Here is a 10,622-nt window from a genome sequence, read left to right on the forward strand (position 1 = left end):
ATAGAATAAGAGTAAGGTCCGATGGCCAGGGTGGACAGAAAAAACAAAAAAAAACTCCAAAGGCTGGAGAAAAAAATAAAATCTGTAGGGGTTCCAGACCAAGAGAACGCCCAGTCCCCTCTGGGCATCTTGAGACTGCACCTCTGTTTTTAGATTCTGAACGTATCTTGCAAGATTCTTTCTTTCTTTCTACTGTAGTCGCTAGTATTCCACACCATACCATGCCATTTTCCAAACCTGTTTAAGACTGATTTACACTTTGGCGTTGAGCTTACCCTGATATGTCATCACCCGCGTAGCCTACAGTGTAACTACGGTGTAGCTTGACATGTACCTCCTCAAAAATGTGAATACTTGTTGCGTCAGTGAGAACCTTATGCAGACCAACATGACTCTGATTGGTCAGTATGATAACTATATATTTCCTGAAACACGTTTTTGGATGTCTTCCAGTTTGGAAGTAGCTGAATGTATGAAAAAGTAAAAAAAAAATGTCAGGGACAAATATGTTTGCCTCCAGAAGTAAAAGTGCAAGAAGATGAACAAAGACTTCTTGCATTTTAATGGATCATTACCTTCATTACCTGCCTCAAGCTCCACCAACTACCATTCAGGCGTATTCAGACATTCTAATTTTGATGGTGCAGGTTATGGTGTAGCATCTGCCCATATTTGTGTCACAGCCTTTAATATAAATCAGCCTTTAATTTTGAGTGGGGTCGTGGGGGAGCCGAAGCCTAACCCAGCATGCATAGGATACAAAGCAAGAACAATCCTATTTCCCTAAATATTTTTCTTCTTTTGGATTTTTGCTGTCTTTCCCTTAGGCCCTACAATCTGCTGGGGAAACCTGGGGGTTGGTGGCAGAATAGGCACTCCAGCCACCATAAAAAAAACTCACACTGGTTCCATTCCAACTGAACTAGTGTGGTGCTGAGGTGTCACCCGTCACATGGCTGCACTCAGGTCCTAATCTGGGATCCTGAGTTGGTTTGTCATGTGGTGGGTGCGGCAATGTGCTGTATCAGCATGTGCTCCTAACCTCTCTCTCTCCCTTATGACCCTCAAGCAGAGAATTTTATCTTTAGGTAATATTGCAGCTGAACTTGCACTGTACTATCAGTGAAGAGTATCCAGTTCTCCTTCTCTAATTTCCTACAAATCCTCTTTTTTAGAAACTAACGCTTCCTCAGCTGTCTGCATAAAAATCAATTCTGCTTCTCCGGATAATACCAAAAAGTGGTCTTTAGTGGTGGAATAAATATGAATATTTTTGGCTTAAAATTATTGGCCTGGGAAGAACACACTATTCCAGGGGTCCTCAATCCCAGTCCTGGAGAGCCGCAGTGGCTGCAGGTTTTTGTTCTGACCTGGTTGCTTAATTAGAAAGCAATTCTTGCCAATAAAGCACTAACAAGCTATGAAATTAAATTAACTCTGCTATGTCAGGTCATTCTCATATCCTAGATTTTCTTTCCCTTTCTATCATGCAAATGATTTGAAGGCTAAAATGGACGAGTAATTCTCAGTCCTTCACTTTTTTCTCTTCATTTTTCTTCCAAGTATTTAATTAAACCCAATAGTGCAGATAAATACACACAGGTGTAAATGTAAATAAGCTAAATGGAGAAATGCTGCTCTCTCTTGTCATTTGCATATTATTGATAATAAGGAGCAATTAAAATAGCTGTTTAAAACAAAATTAAGCAATAAGGGCTCAAAATCACTAAAGTGAAGCAGAAGTGTTACTTTAGCAATAAGTGCTTTTTATTAAGCAACTGGGTTGGAGCAAAAACCTGCAGCCACTGCGGCTCTCCAGGACCGTGATTGAGGACCCCTGCACTATTCTTTTCTATTTTTCTCCTCCCCTTTTTTGTGAGTGGCCTTTCGCTCTTACTCATTAGCCCCATAGATTTACAGTAATTGTTTCACAAAGCTGGCTGGGTGGCATGTTGGGTGGGTGTCCATAGAGGCAGTTTGTCCACTGAAAAGCACTAGAGCGCTACACAGATGAGTGTCCTCATCCAACAGTGAAACACAGCAGAGGATCCCTGCAGGTTTGGGGTTGCCGTCATGTAAGTGGAATTAGTGATCTGGACAAAATGAATAGAATCATCAATGTTGAGAAGTGCATACTACAAGAGAGGTGTCAGATTGGTCTCAACTTCATTTTGTAGCAGAACAATGAGTCCAAACACATCATGAATGTCATTAGGAGCTATCTGTAGCAAAAAGAAGAACAAAGACATCTGCAATAGATGGCATGGCCTCCAAAGAACACTCATTTACAAAGCTTGTGTATGCACAAAAAGAGGCTCAAAATATGCATACGCGACTTCTCACGCAAACATCAGCATTTATAAACGAAAACTTGAAGTGAAAGCTTGCGTATATTTATGACAACTCTGACCCACGTGTATGCAACATTTTGGAAAAACTGGGACATGACAACACCCTTGATCGAGCAAGGAAATGCTGGCAAACCAGCTACATGAAAACTTGCATGCATAATAATTCATATCACTGAGCCATTATTATAATGTGTGTTGACGTGACAAACATACTACTCCTCAAAAGTGTTGAATATGATGCGCAGACTCTAACTTAGTTCCTGTTCAAAAGGGCCAATGCTACATATTTGTAGTGAAGAAAATTTGATTTTTTTCATCAGTTTATAAAGGGACTAAGGGGACTGTGACAGCTCAGGAATGTCTCTGTCAAGTTTCACTCCATCATGCCTGCTGTGCTGGAAGCCATTAACCAACCAGAGAGGCACTACATCCAGTTTATGTATGACGCGGATATACATACATAAAAAAAATATATATGTTTTTGCCAACATAAAAAAGCAATTTGCAACAGTGATGGTTCTCCTAATGTACAGTAACTGGAGTACTTTGCTGCACTCATATTGTAATAAGGGCATTACAGAGAATGTAGGTCCTTTTTATAACTTTAAGCAGGTACATTCTATTAATGCACAAGTCATCCAAGATGTGACTGTCAAACATTGGGTCTCGATGGTCTGGAGCAACCTGTGATTTATTTATTTTGATGCAAAGTTGCTTTGACAGACCTGATGGTGTAGTATGGGGTGGCTGGCTTTTTTGGCAAGGTAACTGGCTGAAACCTCAGTGTTTTATGTGGGCTGTACTATTCTTTGTAACAGCAATCATGTCATTACATGTAGTGGCTACCTACTCAGACAGTGGTGCCTTACGCCTTTCCCAAGAGTGCAGTGGAGAGGCCTCTTAATATTGTACATGGTTGTATGTTCTTAGTTATGAAGCACAGCCAGATACTCTTGAGTGCAGATGTCAGGGTCTAAGTGCATCAACTTCACCCCCCAGTGAAGTTTGGCAGCATAGCAGTTGAATACGTATGAGGTTCATTAGCATGCGCCATATATGAATGTTTCAGGGCAGCCTTTGTGGCATACCCACATACCGGTACGCATGTTTACAAGGCGAATGTGATTTACAGATGTGGAGAAATTTGTTGGTACCCCACCACATGAAAGAGCCTACAATTATCTCTGAAATTACTTGTAACTGACAAAAGTAACTATCACTCATCATTGTTAAATCCATATTTAAGCAAAAGACCAGGCAACAGAACATTTAAAATAATAGCAAAAATGAAAATGGTATGGACCAAAATGATAGAACCCTTAACCAAATATTTGGTTGCACAAACCTTTAGAGGCAACCACTGCAAACGCGTGATTCCTGGAGTTCTCAATGAGAGTCCTGCCCCTGTCTGCATCCGCTGTGTCAGTTTGAAGGGTGGCTTCACCAGAATGCATGTTTCAGTTTTTTTCATGGATGTTCAATAGGATTCAAATCAGTGCTCACAGAATAGTTCGGAATAATTCGGAATAGTCGAATGTTCTGTTCGTAGCCATTGCTGGGTGCTTTTAGTTGTGTGTTTTAGGTCATTATACTGTTGAAGGATCCATGATCTGCGACTGGCACAGAGCTTTCTCACACTGGAGAGTACATTTTGCTTCAAAATGTCTTGATAGTCTTGAGATTTCATTGTTCCCTGCATAGACTCAAGGTACCCCATGCCAAGAGCAGCAAAGCAGCCCCAAAATATGACTGAGCCTCCTCCATGTTTCACAGTAGGTATGGTTGTTCTTTTCTTTAATAACTTTGTATTTCATCTGTGGACATAGAGCTGATGTGACTTGCCAAAAAGCTCTAGTTTTGTCTCATCTGTCCAAAGGACATTCTCCCAGAAGCACTGTGGTTCGTCAATACGCAATTCAGCAAATTCCAGTCTGGCTTTTTAATGTTTTTCTTTCAACAGTGGAGTCCTTCTGCGTCTTCTTTCATTGATCAGACACTGATGGACCTTGACTGTGGAGTTCAGCTTGTATCTCTTTGAAAAGTGTTTTTGGCTTTTTGTCTGCCATTCTCACTATGCTTTCTGCGCTTTTAGGGTTAATTTTCCTCTCATGCAGTACACAAAAAAATGGCTTACTAAAGAAAAACTATTCTCTAAGAACTATTTGATTGTAGTAATGCACAATTTTTCACTATTTTTAGTATAGGAAGTTGATCAAATCTTGTAAGAAGTATGAACTAAAGAACTTTTGCAAAAATTGAATTTTTATCCACATAAAGGTAAAGATTAAAAAAAAATCTTATATAAAGAAGTATAAAAAAATGTTATGTTCAGTTTTTTAAATATCTGCTTTGGAGTCCTAATAAAGGATATATAAATGAAATGACATTAATCACTAGTTTCATTGTTAAATGCCAGACATAAGACTAAGTCAGCTTTACTTTACACTGTTATTAAGTAAAAGTTAAGTGGTGAATGATCATTATACAGGAAAGAATTTATATCTTAACAAAGATTATTTGTCAAAAGTGTGTGGTGATCATACTTTCACTGAATCAAAGGTAACCTCTGCACAAAACAGTCAATGATATTTGCAGTTAAAAAAAAATGCCAACAGAGACTTCAGTGGGGTTCTTTGTCATCATTTTTATGATATTTAAATTCAAGGGCAAACATCAGTGATTATCAAAAAGGGACACATTAGACATTTTTTTAATTCTGTGCCATCTCTACAGGATTCTATTTGGTATTCAGACAGCTATTGTGTTACTTCTCAGGGACAGGATGTTGGCAAAAGCGAAAGCCATGCAATTTTATTAAGCGTTCGCCTCGCACAGCACTGGAGTTGGGGTTAGGGAGCGTGCCTAATTAGTTCATTTGGGCTGGTGCTACAGAGCATGCTGGCTGCTTTGGCAGCTTCATAGAAGTCACCATGCACCCTCCAAACAAAGATAATCAGTGATTTGTTTACTCAGTCTTTACTTTGAAATGCTGTCTATACAAGGCAAAGCACCATCTATGAAGAATCCTAATACTGTGCCTCTTTAGGAATCACAATTCCCTGAATTACTTCCCACTACACATGTCCCAGCTAAAGCTGACCAGAAAAGCAAATGTTCTGATGTAGTAATAATTATTAATATGATATTTTCCTTTTCCAATGTCATTCAATTTACTGTTGCCCATTGAAGATCATTTCAGAGCAGCTTGACAAATTGTATTCGGGTACCCAACCAGAAATAAAAAAATCCAGGACGAAGTCACTGCCACAAGACAGATGCAGGAATTTCTGCACAACATCTTGAGTTATGGCTTCGTTTTTCAGTATTGTGACCAGGACCTCTGAAAGTACTCCAGATGGGACCTCCCCAGCATGGTATTCAGCAGTTTTCACAATGTAACCTGACCTTTAATTTGTGATTTATTTGCTTCTACACCTTTCCTGCATGAAGGCAGTGCTGTATTAACCATAAGAATCTAAATCTTATCATTTGTTTCTTCCTGAATGTCAGCATCACCCACTTTGTATTTATAGTGTACTCTTATTTTAATTCTTACTTTGTCCTTTTTTCTCTTTCTTCATCATGTAAAGCACTTTCAGCTACATTATTTGTATGAAAATGTGCTATATAAATAAATGTTGTTCTTGTTATAATGAAAGTTCCTTATGTCTGCAGGTGGCACTGCAATCAAGTATTAAATCAATTTTGAAGATTATCTAAGTCTTTGTCAATTGTTTTTGCTGTCCCCTCTGTGTCTGCTGTACTTTCCATTGGCATCATCTGTGAATTTCACAAGTTTTAGTAATATACAGTAATTAATATAAATTGGAAATAGTAAGGGCGGCACGGTGGGTAGCGCTGCTGCCTTGGAGTGAGGAGACCCGGGTTCGCTTCCCGGGTCCTCCCTGCGTGGAGTTTGCATGTTCTCCCCGTGTCTGCGTGGGTTTCCTCCGGGCAATCCAAAGACATGCAGGTTAGGTGGATTGGCGATTCTAAATTGGCCCTAGTGTGTGCTTGGTGTGTGGGTGTGTTTGTGTGTGTCCTGCGGTGAGTTGGCACCCTGCCCAGGATTGGTTCCTGCCTTGTGCCCTGTGTTGGCTGGGATTGGCTCCAGCAGACCCCTGTGACCCTATTAGGATTCAGCGGGTTAGAAAATGGATGGATGGATGGATGGAAATAGTAAGGGCGGCACGGTGGGTAGCGCTGCTGCCTTGGAGTGAGGAGACCCGGGTTCACCTCCCGGGTCCTCCCTGCGTGGAGCATGCATGTTCTCCCCGTGTCTGCGTGGGTTTCCTCTGGGTACTCCAGTTTCCTCCCAAAGACATGCAGGTTAGTTGCATTGGTGATTCTAAATTGTGCTTAGTGTGCGTGTGTGTGTTTGTGCGCCCTGCCCGGGGTTTGTTTCCTGCCTTGCGTCCTGTGTTGGCTGGGATTGGCTCCAGCAGACCCCTCTGACCCTGTAGTTAGGAAATAGTGGGTTGAATAATGGATGGATAGATAGAAATAGCAATTTCTTATATTTTTTTTAATTATTTTTATTGTAATCATTCCATACAAATCAATCAATTTTTACAAAAAGTAGGATTGAGAACAAATCGACCCCCACCCCTAAGAAAGAGAGCATGGCCAACGGAGTAAAACTTAAGGCTTGTAAACATACCTAAATCGATGATTTTGATAGGCCAATAGAGATGAATGGAGAAGAAAAAGAAATGCAGACATAATTGCTTCCTCTGTGCTTTAAGAGCTTATTCTAAAATATTACTGATTAGATCCTGCCATGTTGTGAAAAAAATCTGTACAGATCCTCTAACTGAGTATTTCAATTTCAAATAGTATAAAACATTGGTTTCCCACTGACTTGAAAGAGGAGAGTTTGGGTTCTTCCAGTTTATCAGAATAAGTCTGCGTGCCAACAGTGTAGTGAATGCAATCACAATTTGTTTGTCCTTCTCCACTTTAAGCCCCTCTGGAAGAACCCCAAACACAGCTGTTAATGGGTTAGGAGGGATTGTGAGTCCAAGGCTGTCTGAAAGGTAATTAAAAATTTTGGTCCAGAATAATGTTAATTTGGTGCAGGCCCAGAACATGTGACCTAGTGAGGCTGGGGCTTGGTTGCAGCATTCGCAGGTTGGATCATGTCCTGGAAACATTTTGGAGAGTTTTAGTCGAGACAGATGTGCTCGATATATAATTTTGAGTTGAATAATTGTATGCTTTGCGCATATGGAGCTCGAGTGAATTCTCTGCATTGCTACTTTCCACTCCTTTTCTGATATATTGATTAAGAGATCTTTTCCCCAATGTCCTCTTGGATCTTTGAAAGGGAGGGACTGTAAAATAATTTTATATATTGCAGAGATGGTGTTTGAGTCCTTGAAATTGAGCAATATTCTTTCCAGCATGGACGAGGGTGCAAGATGAGGAAAATCGGGCAGGTTCTGTTTAACAAAGTTCCTAATTTGAAGATAATGAAAGAAATGTATAGCTGGAATGTTAAATTTGGAATATAATTGTTTGTAGGATGCAAAGATGTTGTCTATATGAAGATCTCTAAACAAGTTAATCCCAAATATCTTCCAGATATTAAAAACTGCATATGTTTGTGAAGGTTGAAAGAGGTGGTTCTCTTGCAGAGGTGCCACAGATAGAAGCTTCTCCGTCTTAAAATGCTTTCTACATTGGTTCCATATTCTGAGTGAGTGAAGCACAATTGGGTTATTAGTATATTGCCGATAACTTGCATTTATTGGGGCACAGAGCAGGAAATATAAAGAAGTACTGCAGGATTTTACTTCTATTGCGGACCAAGCCTGTGTATGTTCTTCTATTTGTGTCCAGGTTCTTATAGCTTGTACATTTGCTGCCCAGTAAATAAAACTGAAAGTTAGGTAGAGCCATGCTGCCTTCTGCCTTAGGTCTTTGTAGGGTCGCTCTTTGGATACATGGATGTTTTGATTTCCAAATAAATTAGATTATTGTTGAATCTAATTGCTTAAAAAATGAATTATTGATGTATATTGGAATGTTTTGAAATAAAAAGAGAAGCTTAGGAAGAATATTCATCTTAACAGTGTTAATTCTTCCAGTTAGTGTGAGATGAAGGGTTGACCATCTATGCAAGTCTTGCTTAATTTTTTTCATGCAAATGGCGAAATTTTGTTGATAAAGAGCTTTATGTCTACTTGTGATGTTTACCCCTAGGTATTTAAACTGTTCTAAAAGGTAGGGTGTCTAATCTAATATTATATGCTTGAGAATTCACTGGAAAGAGTACACTTTTATTCAGATTAATTCTGAGACCAGAGATCTTTTGAAATTCTGTGAGTGCTGTTAAGACTGCAGGCACAGAATTTTGTGGGTGTGATATATACAGTACCATGTCACCTGCATATAGAGAAATTTTCTGTTCCAGTCCTTCTCTGATAATCCCCTTTATCTGATCAGTATTACGACAGTGAACTGCCAGTGGTTCAATGGCGATTGCAAATAGCAGCGGTGACAAGGGGCATCCTTATCTGTTACCACGTTCTAGTTTAAAGTAGTCTGAACAAATGTTGTTGATACAAACTGAAACTTCTGGATTGGTATACAGTAATTTGATCCATGCACAAATGTTCGGGCCAGACCCAAATTTCTCCAATGTAGTAAAATGGTATTTCCAATAAATCATGTCAAATACTTTTTCTGCATCCAATGATAGTAATATTTCTGGGGTGTTTGACTTTGTTGGTGAGTATATTACATTAAACAGGCGTTGAAGATTGGAAGATAAGTGACCCTTGATAAATCCAGTTTAATCTTGTGATATTACCGAAGGGAGCACTTTCTCCATCCTTCTAGCTATGATTTTTGACAGTATCTTAACGTCATTATTCAAAAGTGAAATTGATCTGTATGATGCACATTGTAATAAGTCCTTATTTTGTTCAGGAAATACGGTGATTAATGCTTGGCGAAAAGTTTGAGGAAGAGTTTGATTGTCTCTGGCTTCTGTAAATGTTGCTAGCTGAGCAGAGAATGTCTTATAAAATTCTGCAGGGTAGCCATCAGGGCCTGCTGCTTTCCTGCCTTGAAGTGACTTTATAGCATCTAGTAATTCTGATAACGCCAGAGATTTATCCAGTTCCTCCGCACTAAAAGTATCTACAGTTAGGTCCATAAATATTTGGACAGAGACAACTTTTTTCTAATTTTGGTTCTGTACATTACCACAATGAATTTTAAATGAAACAACTCAGATGCAGTTGAAGTGCAGACTTTCAGCTTTAATTCAGTGGGTTGAATAAAAAGATTGCATAAAAATGTGAGGCAACTAAAGCATTTTTTTAACACAATCCCTTTATTTCAGGGGCTCAAAAATAATTGGACAAATTAAATAACTGGAAATAAAATGTTCATTTCTAATACTTGGTTGAAAACCCTTTGCCGGCAATGACAGCCTGAAGTCTTGAACTCATGGACATCGCCAGATGCCGGGTTTCCTTCTTTTTAATGCTCTGACAGGCCTTTACTGCAGCGGCTTTCAGTTGCTGTTTGTTTGTGGGCCTTTCTGTACGAAGTTTAGTCTTCAACAAGTGAAATGCATGCTCAATTGGGTTAAGATCAGGTGACTGACTTGGCCATTCAAGAATTTTCCACTTCTTTGCTTTAATAAACTCCTGGGTTGCTTTGGCTGTGTCTTGGGTCATTGTCCATCTGTATCATGAAACACCGCCCAATAAATTTGAATGCATTTAGCTGGATTTGAGCAGACAGCATGTCTCTGAACACCTCAGAATTCATTCGGCTGCTTCTGTCCTGTGTCACATCATCAATAAACACTAGTGTCCCAGTGCCACTGGCAACCATGCATGCCCCAGCCATCACACTGCCTCCACCGTGTTTTACAAATGATGTGGTATGCTTTAGATAATGAGCTGTTCCACGCCTTCTCCATACTTTTTTCTTGCCATCATTCTGGTAGAGGTTGATCTTGGTTTCATCTATCCAAAGAATGTTTTTCCAGAACTGTGCTGGCTTTTGTAGATGTTCTTTAGCAAAGTACAATCTAGCCTTTCTATTCTTGAGGCTTATGAGTGGCTTGCACCTTGCAGTGCACCCTCTGTATTTACTTTCATGCAGTCTTCTCTTTATGGTAGACTTGGATATCGATACGCCAACACCCTGGAGAGTGTTATTCACTTGGTTGGCTGTTGTGAAGGGGTTTCTCTTTACCATGGAAATGACTCTGCGATCATGCACCAGTGTTGTCTTCCATGTACGCCCAGG

Source organism: Polypterus senegalus, chromosome 3 (genome assembly GCF_016835505.1).
Source record: "Polypterus senegalus isolate Bchr_013 chromosome 3, ASM1683550v1, whole genome shotgun sequence".
NCBI lineage: Eukaryota > Metazoa > Chordata > Cladistia > Polypteriformes > Polypteridae > Polypterus > Polypterus senegalus.